The sequence below is a fragment of the Candoia aspera genome, chromosome 1 (assembly GCF_035149785.1).
Source record: "Candoia aspera isolate rCanAsp1 chromosome 1, rCanAsp1.hap2, whole genome shotgun sequence".
Classification (NCBI taxonomy): domain Eukaryota; kingdom Metazoa; phylum Chordata; class Lepidosauria; order Squamata; family Boidae; genus Candoia; species Candoia aspera.
Genome location: NC_086153.1, coordinates 231,617,118 through 231,628,403, shown reverse-complemented (window position 1 = coordinate 231,628,403; position 11,286 = coordinate 231,617,118).

Sequence of the window (11,286 nt, the reverse complement as noted above, 5' to 3'; positions counted from 1 at the left end):
CACCACCAATAAGACAGTTGAATTAAAAAGATTAGCACACAGTTTTCTGTCAATCTTCTCATTCTGTAAGACTTCCCTAATGGAGTTGTATCTAGCCCATCCAGCTTTCTTTCTTCTGACCAGTTCTTCTCTTTGATCATTGTTCATTTTGATTAGCCATCCCAGGTAGTCATAGTGGTCAACCTCTTCGGTAAGTTCATTCTGAAGCCTCATTTGGAATTTTGGAAGGTTCCCTGTCTGCATATAGTTTGTTTTAGTGTGATTCATCTTTAGACCCACCTTTCTACTTTTGTCGTCAAGCCGTTGAAGCATTTTTGCAGCTTTTGAGAATCCTTTGCAATCAGTACAACATCGTCCGCAAATCTGAGATGTTTATCTTCTCTCTGTTTATATCAATTCCATCTTCTCAGTTCATTTTGGACATGATATTTTCCAAACAAGCATTGAAAAGTTCAGGTGAGATTGTATCGCCTTGCTTTACACCTTTCTCCACTGGTATTCATATTTCAAAGAGAGTAATATTTGTGAAGCAGTTGGTATTTGCTTCTTTTAGCAGTGCAATATAGTCAGAGTTTATTCCTTGTTCACTGATCACTTGCATTACTGTTGGCAGATTGCTGGGAAAGCCTTTGGCCCAGGAGAGATCAGAAAAGTCACACACACCAGGCATTTCTATAAAAATAATTTATTTACAGGAAGCAAAATGAAAGCAAAACATATTTAAAAGACTTGGGCTCTCAGTGAGAGCAGCTTGACTCTCTACATGTCTCCACAGAGAAAAACTGAAACTAAAACAAGTCTGGGCAAGTTTCTCCCCCCCAGGTGATGCAACCATTAACACGTGAAAAGGAGACAATTAAATTCAACCTCTTCACCCAGCCAAAATGATTAGTTACCATAGCAACCTTAATCTGTAGTAGAAAACATTAACAATTACTGCACTGACTTCAACACTGTCAAATGCTTTTTGATAGTCTACAAATGCGATTGCAAGTGGAAATTTATATTCTCTTGACCGTTCAATGAGCTGAGTAAGGGTGAATATATGATCAGTAATACTGTACTTGCTTCTAAAGCTGGCCTGCTCTCGTGGCTGTTGCTCATCTAAAGTTCTTGTAAGATGGTTTGTAATCACTTTTGTGAACAGCTTATAGACAGTCAATAATAAGCAAATCGGCCTATAATTTTTGAGATCTTTGTGATTTCCCTTCTTGTACAGTAGGATTGTAGTAGACTCCTTCCAGCAGTCAGGAATTTTTTGCATCTCTACGTACCCAATGATGTGCTCCGCCAGTGCTTTCCATAGTTCGTGACCTCCAGCCCTCAGTATTTCCATTGTTATACTGTCTTGTCTTGGAGCTTTCCTCAGTGTCATCTGATGGATGGCATGCCAAACTTCACTTATTAGAACGGGTGGTATATGCTCAGTCATGGCAGTCAATGGCGGCATTGGAATGTCCAAATGGGATGCAAACAAGTCCATGTAGAATTCTTTGCAGATTTGCTTGACGTCTTTTCTTTTCCATTTTTATCTTTTAATGCTGCTATTGTTGTTTTACACAATGCTATTTCCCGTTTGCACTTTCTGATGCTGCTTCACTTATTTGCTGCCTCAAGAAGTTTCTGCTCTTGGAATTTCTCCAGATCTTCTTTCAGTTTCCTCCATATTAATTTGCAGAGGAGAGAGTATTCGACGTAATTCCTAGCAGTTCTAGCCATCTGTCTTCTCTTTTGAAGAAGCATTTTGGTTTCTTCCAAAATTCTTCCTTTTATCTCCTTTGGCTCTGTCATTGTTGCTTCTTTAGCACATTTCATCAGCTTCTCAATGAAGTTGTTATAGTCTTCATTATGAGTTTCTACCATGTTCCAATTCATCTTTGAAATGCTTTCCTTCAGGACATTTTTGTCAAAAGATTTTGGTAACTGCTTTTGATTTGCAAATTGTAGGATTTTCTTCTCGATCTTTTTGTCAAAAATTAGTCTTGCCCTTAGCATCCAGTGGTCACTGCCTGTATTAAATGAAGGCACTACAGAGACATCTTTCAGCAATCTTCTTTTGTCGATCAGAATGTAGTCAATTTCATTCTTCTTCCTTGGTGTCATGTTCACCGTTTCAATGTTCTGAATACATCATAACGTTTCGCATGTCATTTTCATGATCCGGGTTTGCTGGAGGGAAATTTCCAGCCATGCCAGGCTGTAATCTGTTTACTGCACTGTGGAATGTATGTTTGGGTTATTGACTCTGTCCAAGGTTACTTTCTCAGGCCAATGTGGGTAACGGTTGCTAACACCTGGGGAGGAGGTGGTTGCTAAGAGGGAGCGAGGGCGGGACTGGATTTGAAGTGAGGGTTTTTAGTTTGTATTTGGCGCACTTTTGCTCATTCTCAGCTTTCTTTGTATTTGCATACCATTCTTTCAATAAATCAGTTATCCTTAAGCCCTTGCTTGTGAGACAGAGTCTGTTAGAATAGGCAATCATTACATAAAGCTGAGAATCTTAAAATCCTTATTCCGCTAGCCCCTATCCAGTGTCACCTGTGAAGGGGAGCACTAACGAGGAACGAGTCGGGATTGAAAGAGATGGAGAGCGAGGCATCGAACGAGGGGGAACCGAACTCCACGGTGGTCAGAGCGGAGAAGGTACCCTGTAGCAATGCTCCGGAAGGTCAGGCAGAAACCAACCCCAATTCAAAAGAGATGGAGGGACGTCAAAAAGTACCCGAAACAACCAGTACTTCGGCTGGTGACTACCTTACGTGGGATGAGGAATCGGTCACCGGGGCGGCTCAAGCTTTCTGGAAGCAGCGGTACCCACTGTCACCTACGGTGGTCAGAAAAGAGGCACCCGAGGGGTCACCCACTCCTGACCGTATAAAGATGTTAGAGGCAAAATTAGATTTGGTTGAATTCCTGCTGAAAAAACTGTCAATGGGCTCTGGTTCACCCAGAAAAGGAGGGGAAGGATCCCCCCGTAGGCATTCCATCTCCCCGGAGCCCCTACCATCCCCCCGAGGGAGAAGCAGGGTTTGGCATCAAGGAGAGGAGAGGGGCCCAAGGGTGACAATTTCGAGGTCCCCTCCGGCGGAGAGGCGCTCGCTAGGGGCTGTGTCAAGGGCTGAGCAACCAGAAATTGGGAGACCCCCACCATTTACAGTAAAGTTCGACGGGGACCCTACCAAATTGTCCTTCTTCATAACTAATGCTAACAGTTATATGGAGGATTGGGAACAGGGATTCCGGTCAGAACGGGGCAAGATAAATGCCATTGCCACCAAGCTGAAGGGGAGGGCAGCCGATTGGTATGTACAGCTGTGCCAATTGGATGCCCCGGAGCTAGAAGACTTTGAGGAATTCTTATGGGCATCACAGCAGCATTTCGAAGACCCGTTAGCTCAGGAAAGAGCGAAGCGGGCATTGAAGGAACTGTATCAAGGGTCATGATCCATGGCAGATTATGCGCTGGAGTTTAAAGCGCTGGCTGGGAAGGTGGAGGATTGGTCCCAATCCACCCTGGTGGAGATGTTCAAGAATGGGCTGGAAACGGAAGTTCTGAAGTGGGCTCTGGGGCGTGAGGACCCGAAAACCCTGTATGACTGGATTCAGCTAGCGAGCAGCGCCGAGCATGCCTTAGAGACGTTTGCCCACTGTAAATTGATGAGGTATAGGAGAATCAGTAAAGGGTCCCACACCTCGGCTCCTCCAGGGAGATCCAGCCAGTGAGCCTGGGAGGAAGAGAAGGAGCGACGCTATGCAAAAGGTCAATGCCTGCGGTGCGGGAAAGAGGGGCACTGAGCGGCGGCGTGCCCAAAGAGGAAGACCGAAGACTGGGGGGAGAAATCATCTGGGAAATCTCCATCTCTACCAAGAAAGATGAAGGCGGCGTTGGCGGAGGTCGAACCGGAGGAAGGCTCTTTTTGATCAACTGGCGGGAAACGCCAGCCACCTGCTTTAAAGGGCGCCGCTGGGCAGGTGGAAGAGGAAGGGCGCGATCACACTTCGGTGAGTGGAAATTTCCCTACCCTGACAGGGAAGGTGAAATTAGGGTCACGAACAAGAACCGTGGAAGTGTGGGCAATGATTGATTCGGGGTGCTCACGATGTTTAATGCACCCTGATGTAGTAGCTGCCTTGCAGTTGCCCACATTCCCTTTGAAACGACCCATGATCTTCACCCAATTGGATGGATCCACGGCGGGGGGGAAACCGGCAACGCAGTCCACAGGGATGGTGGCATTGCAAATGGGAAGCCACTGGGAAAAGCTGCCTTTTGTGGTAGTGCCTGTGGGGGGTCCGTTGGTCATTTTGGGAATGCCTTGGTTTGTTCAGCAGAACCCACATATAAACTGGGTTCACAGGATGGTGACTTTTGCAGATGGATTTTACAAAGCGCCGGAGGGGGATGAATTGGACAGCGGTGAAGTGGGGAGGGTGGCAGCAACAACCCCGCACTTCCTTGCTGATCCGTTAGAGGGGTTGCCGGAGCAATACCAGGACTTTGCGGATGTATTTGGTGAAAAGGAAGCAGATCAGCTACCGCCGCACCGAAAAACTGACTGTGCCATAGACTTTATTGTAATGGTTGCCTACTCCAAGATACTCAGTCTCACAAGCCCGAGCTTTAAGATAACTGATTTATTAAGGAATAGTATGCAGATACAGACAAAGCTGAGAATAAACCAAAAGCGCGCGAAATACAAATCAAATACTGTTGCTTCAGGCCAACTCCACCCCGTGCCTCCTCGTAGCAACCACCCCATCCCAGATGCCATCCATCGTCATACACCGGCCTGGGAAAGTAACCTTGAATAGAGTCACCAACCCAAACATGCATTCCAGAGATTACAGCCACGCAGGGCTGGAAATTTCCAACAGGGAAACACAGATTAGAAGAGTGACATGTGAAACGTTACGATGTCTACAGGACATTGAAACGGAGAACATGACATACTGCCCCCCTAAAAAAAAAAAATTACGGAGCGGGTTTAGCGGGATAGGCAGCATGAAATCTAGCGATGAGCGTCGGGGAACGCACATCGGGAGCGGCAACCCACTCCGGGTGTGGGAAATGCTTCCATTGGATGAGATATTGCAAAGTAGAGCGCTTGCGACGAGAATCAAGAATGTCCTTAACTTCAAAGTGTTGCTGAGCGTCAATCATAATGGGTGGAGGAGGTGCTTGCTGAGGATGCCAGCGATCCGACAGAACGAGCGGCTTGAGTAAGCTGCAATGAAAAACAGGGTGCAAATGTTTAAGGTTGTGTGGCAAATCCAATTTAAACGTTACAGGATTGATTTGGGCAACAATAGGAAATGGACCAACGAACTTAGGGCCAAGCTTTTTGGAGTGTTGGGCGGATTTGATAAATTTTGTGGAAAGATAGACCTTGTCGCCGACTTGAAATGCGGGTTGGGTGGAACGTCTCACATCAGCATGTTTTTTGTACGAGGCTTGTGAGTGTTGCAATGCCTGTTGAATCTTCGACCAAGAGTCAGCTAAGGTTTGAGTCCAATTGGTGAGAGAGGAAGGGAGAGATTGCGGATTGGGGAGTTCCGGAATCGGGACGAAATCACAGCCGAATACAGTTTTGAAAGGGACTTGGCCAGTACTTTGGTGGACGGCGTTGTTATAAGCCACTTCAGCAAACGGAAGGAGGTCAACCCAATTGTCCTGTTGATAATTGACAAAGGCTCGGAGGTATTGTTCCAAAGTTGAGTTGACAGCTTCAGTAGATCCATCCGTTTCCGGATGCCAAGCCGTAGAAAGGGCCTGTTTGGTGCCAATTAGTTTCAAAAAAGCCCGCCAAAACTGTGACGTAAATTGTGAGCCCCTGTCACTCACCAAACGGGAGGGGCTCCCATGTAGGCGGTACACGTGTACGAGAAACAGCCAGGCCAGCTGTTGCGCGGTGGGAATGGATGCACAGGGGATGAAGTGGGCTTGTTTGGAAAAGAAGTCTTTGACAACCCAAATTACGGTTTTACGTTGACTGGGGGGTAAGTCCACTATAAAATCCATGGAGATCTCCTGCCAAGGGCAGGTTGGGTTAGCCACCGGTTGCAGTAAGCCGTGGGGCTTTCCAACTTTGCGCTTAGTCGCTGCGCAAACAGGGCAGGCAGCGACATAGTCTTTGACGTCCCTGAGGAGCGCTGGCCACCAAAATTGATGTCGGGTGAGATGGAGGGTTTTTAGGTAGCCAAAGTGTCCTGCTAGCTTATCATCGTGGCAGCGCAGGAGGATCGCCTTTCGCAAAGCCGACGGGACATAAAGGCGATTATTCTTCCATGCAAAACCCTCATGAAAAGTAACAGAGTCTAAGTTGGTCTGCAACCATGTATCAGATTTCAGGTGAAGAAGAAACTGTTGTTGCAAGTCTGAGGAAATTGGCAACTGCCCCGGAGCAGGAGAGGGAGGAGCGGCTGGCTGCTGAGTTAGGCGGGCGCATGTCTGACTGCGCGTCACGGCTGCCAATCCCAATTGCTTTTCAGTCCATACTGTGCCTTGGACAGTTGGAGCAGGACCTGAATCTTGGGGCTGGCGGGACAGGGCGTCTGCCAAAAAGTTTTTCCTCCCAGGAATGAACTTGAGGGAGCAATCAAAACGGCTGAAAAATTCAGCCCAGTGAAGTTGCTTAGGGCTGAGTTTGCGACTGGTGGTTAAGGCTTCGAGATTCTTGTGGTCAGTCCAAACTTCAAACGGGTGCGAAGCCCCCTCCAATAAGTGTCGCCAAGTGTCCAAGGCTGCTTTTACAGCAAAAGCCTCTTTCTCCCAGACATGCCATCGCCTCTCTGTCTCAGTAAACTTGCGAGACAAATATGCACAGGGTTTCAAAGTGCCTGACTGGTCACCTTGGAGCAAGAGGGCTCCGATAGAGAAGTCGGAGGCATCGACCTGTACCACAAATGGTTTAGTTGGGTTGGGATGCTTGAGGACGGGTTCAGTTGTGAACAATTGTTTCAGTGCGTCAAAAGCCTGCTGGCAGGCTGGAGTCCATTTAAGGAGCACGCCTGGATTTTTTGATCATCGAGTATCCCCCTGAGCTTTGGTTTTTAATAAGTCAGTGAGGGGGAGGGCGATCTCCGCAAAATTTTGGGCAAATGCCCGATAGAAATTGGCGAAGCCAAGGAAACTTTGTAATTGGCGTCGCGTGCGTGGGGGTTCCCAGGCGACAATGGCTTCCACTTTCGCTGGGTCCATTTCAATCCCCCCTGCTGAAATTCGATAGCCGAGATAATCAATTTGGGACTGATGAAAAGCACATTTGGATAATTTAGCATACAACTCAGCTTTTTGGAGTTTAGCAAGCACTTGACGCACCAGGTAAACATGTTCTGCCATAGTTTCAGTATAAATCAATACATCATCCAAATATACCAACACCCCCTTAAACAGGTGGTCGTGCAAGACCTCATTGATGAGCTGCATAAATACCCCAGGTGCCCCTGCCAACCCAAAAGGTAACACCTTGTATTGAAAAGCACCCAGAGGACAGTTGAAAGCTGTTTTCCACTCGTCCCCTTCCCTTATGCGAATGCAAAAATAGGCCTCCCTCAAATCTAGTTTTGAAAAAATCTTGCCTCTGGCCAGATGTGCTAACATGTCCTTGAGGAGGGGCAAAGGATATTTATTTAATATTGACACTGCATTTAGCCCCCGGAAATCTGTACATAGCCGTAGAGAACCGTCCTTTTTAGGTCTAAATAGGACAGGTGCCCCCACCGGAGAGTTGGCTGGCTCAATAAAACCTCTGGCCAGATTCTTGTCAATGAACTCCCACAATGTGGCCAACTCTTTCGGAGACATGGCATAGATTTTTGGGTTAGGCAACTTTACATTGGGTAACAATTCAATAGCACAATCAGTCTTTCGGTGAGGAGGCAGGCGATCTGCCTCCTTTTCGCCAAACACATCTGCGAAGTCCTGATATTGGGCCGGCAGTCCCTCTAGTGGCTCCAGCGTTTGAACTGTGGTGGTGGCTGCCCACCCCCCTTCATTGTCCTCCAACAAATCCTTTTCTGGCACCTTATAAAATCCATCAGCGAACGTCACAGTTCTATGCAGCCAGTTGATAGCCGGATTTTGCTTGACAAACCAGGGCATCCCCAGGATGACCAATGGGCTCCCCACCGGTGCTATTACAAAGGGTAATTTTTCCCAATGGGTTCCCATTTGCAACACCACTAGTCCGGTGGAGTGGGTTACTGGTTTTCCCCCCGCCATAGTCCCGTCCAGTTGGGTAAAAATCATTGGTCGCTGCAATGGGAACCTGGGAAGCTCTAATGCGTCTGCCAGCTCAGGGTGCATCAGGGATCGCGAGCAGCCCGAATTCAGCATTGCCCACACTTCCACAGTTCGGGTACTGGAGCCCAATTTTACCTTGACCGTCAGGGTAGGAAAATTCCCACTCACCGAATCATGGTCGCGCCCCTCTCCTTCCACCTGCCCTAGGGCACCGTTCAGAGCAGGTGGCTGGCTTTTCCCGCTGGTTGTTCGAAGTACAGCTGTTCCTCCTCTCCTCTGAATTGGTGATCGTCAGGGTCATCCTCCGCCCGGGCAGCTCTCACCTTCCTTGGTACGGAAGGGGACTTGCTGGACGCCTTCCCAGGTTGCTCCTCGGATCTCCTTCTTGGGCACGCCGCTGCACGATGCCCTTCCTTCCCACATCGCAAGCACTGTCCCTTCGCAAAACGGTGCTCTTTCTCCTTCTCCCAACTTTTCGACTTAGGGCGGCTTGGGAATCCCGGGGCGCAGACACTTTTGCTGAACTTTCCCTGTTTCAACTCTTTATTATGGGTGAACGTCTCCAGGGCATCTTCAGCACTGCCGGCCAGTTGAATCCACCCGTACAATGTTTTCGGGTTGTCCCGTCCCAACGCCCATCGGAGGACCTCCGTCTCCAGTCCCTGTTTGAACATTTCCACTAGGGTCGACTGGGACCAGTCCTCCACCTTTCCAGCCAGGGTTTTAAACTCCAAAGTGTAGTCCATGACAGAGAGGGATCCCTGGGAGAGCTTCCTCAACGCCCGCTTCACCCGTTCCTGGGCCAAGGGGTCTTCGAAGTGTTGTTTTAGTGCCCACAGGAACTCCTCACACTCCTCTAGTTCTGTGGCTTCAGCTTGGCATAATTGCACATACCAATCTGCTGCCCTCCCCTTTAGCTTATTGGCGATGGCATTGATTTTGCCCGACTCGGAGCGAAAGCTTCGCCCCCAGTCAGCTATATAATTTCTAGCGTTGGTAAGGAAGAAGGACAGCTTGGTAGGGTCGCCGTCGAACTTCACCACGAAAGGGAGGGGGGCTCTTGCTGCCTCTCTCGGCTCAGCTGGCTCCGCAAAGGCCAACGAACGCCTGGCTGCCGCCTGTGACCCTTCCCTGGTCACTCCCAACTCTCTACCCCTTGCTTGCCAGAACACCCCAGTCCTACTTCTCCCCCTCGGTGGGGATGGGGACCTCGCTCCCGGGTTGGGCCATCGAGGTGGAACTTCCTCCGGACTCTCCTGCCTGGATTCCAACCCCCTGGGGTGGTCTTTTAACAGGGCAACAATAATGTCCATTTTTTCCTCCAGCGCCTTCATACGTGCAGGGGTGACCAGGGCTTCCAATGGACCCGTAGTCACTACCACCGTAGGTGACAGCGGGATCTCCAGTTCCCAGGATGCTTGGGGTGATTCGACCTCGGAGTCTCCCTCCTCCCCGGTTCGGTAGTCATCCCCTGTAGCGCCGCTCACTTCAGACGGTAAACCCCGATCCTCCGTCAGGGCACCCTGCTTATCCCGTCAGGCTGCCCTCTGAGCTCGGGAGCTCGGGACCACAAGCGCTCTTGTGGTGTCTGGTTCTCCTTCACCCTCCTTGCACACTTGCAGTCCGGGTTCTGACATCGCTAGCGTCCCTTTTCACCAAATACTTGGATGGGGCTAGCGGAAAGATTAAAGAAGGATGATTCTCAGCTTTATATAATGGTTGCCTACTCCAAGATACTCAGTCTCACAAGCCCGAGTTTAAGGTAACTGATTTATTAAGGAATAGTATGCAGATACAGACAAAGCTGAGAATAAACCAAAAGCGCGCGAAATACAAATCAAATACTGTTGCTTCAGGCCAACTCCGCCCCATGCCTCCTCGTAGCAACCACCCCATCCCAGATGCCATCCATCGTCATACACCGGCCTGGGAAAGTAACCTTGAATAGAGTCACCAACCCAAACATGCATTCCAGAGATTACAGCCACGCAGGGCTGGAAATTTCCAACAGGGAAACACGGATTAGAAGAGTGACATGTGAAACATTACGATGTCTACAGGACATTGAAATGGAGAACATGACATTTATTCCTGATGCAAAGTTGCCTAAGCCAAAAATTTACGCTATGACCCAGAAAGAACTGGCAACGCTAAGGGAGTTTGTGGACAAAAATCTGGCTAGGGGCTTTATCAAACCGGCCAATTCCCCAGTGGGGGCGCCCGTTCTATTCAGACCAAAGAAGGATGGAACTTTGAGATTATGCACAGATTTCTGTGGTTTGAATGCAGTCTCAATATTAAATAAATATCCTGTCCCGTTAATCAAAGACATGTTATCACACCTGGCAAAGGGGAAAATATTCTCCAAGTTAGATCTGAGGGAGGCATATTTCCGTATCCGTATAAGGGAGGGGGATGAATGGAAAACTGAGTTCAATTGTCCTCTGGGCTCTTTCCAATATAAAGTGTTACCTTTTGGGTTGGCGGGAGTGCCTGGGGTTTTTATGCAATTAATTAATGAGGTCTTGCATGACCATTTGTTCAAAGGTGTCTTGGTATATTTGGATGATGTATTAATTTATACAGAAACAATGAAGGATCATGTAAAGCTGGTCAGACAAGTGCTCAGCAAGCTGAGAAAAGCTGAACTGTATGCTAAATTGTCTAAATGTGCTTTTCATAAATCTCAAATTGACTATTTAGGGTATAGAATTTCAGACAAGGGCATTGAAATGGACCCAGCTAAAATTGAAGCCATTCTGGCATGGGAGGCGCCACGCACACGGAGGCAGCTCCAAAGTTTCCTCGGTTTTGCGAACTATTATTGGTCATTTATCAAGGGGTTCGCGGAAATAGCGTTGCCCCTCACTGAGTTGCTTAAAACTAAGGGGCAAGGCGACACACGGAGATCAAAAAATCCGGGGGCTTTACTGAAATGGACGCCTGCATGCCAGGTGGCTTTTGACAAGCTTAAGAAACTATTCACAGCAGAACCCATTTTGCAGCATCCAGATCCTAACAAACCATTTGTGGTACAAGTGGAT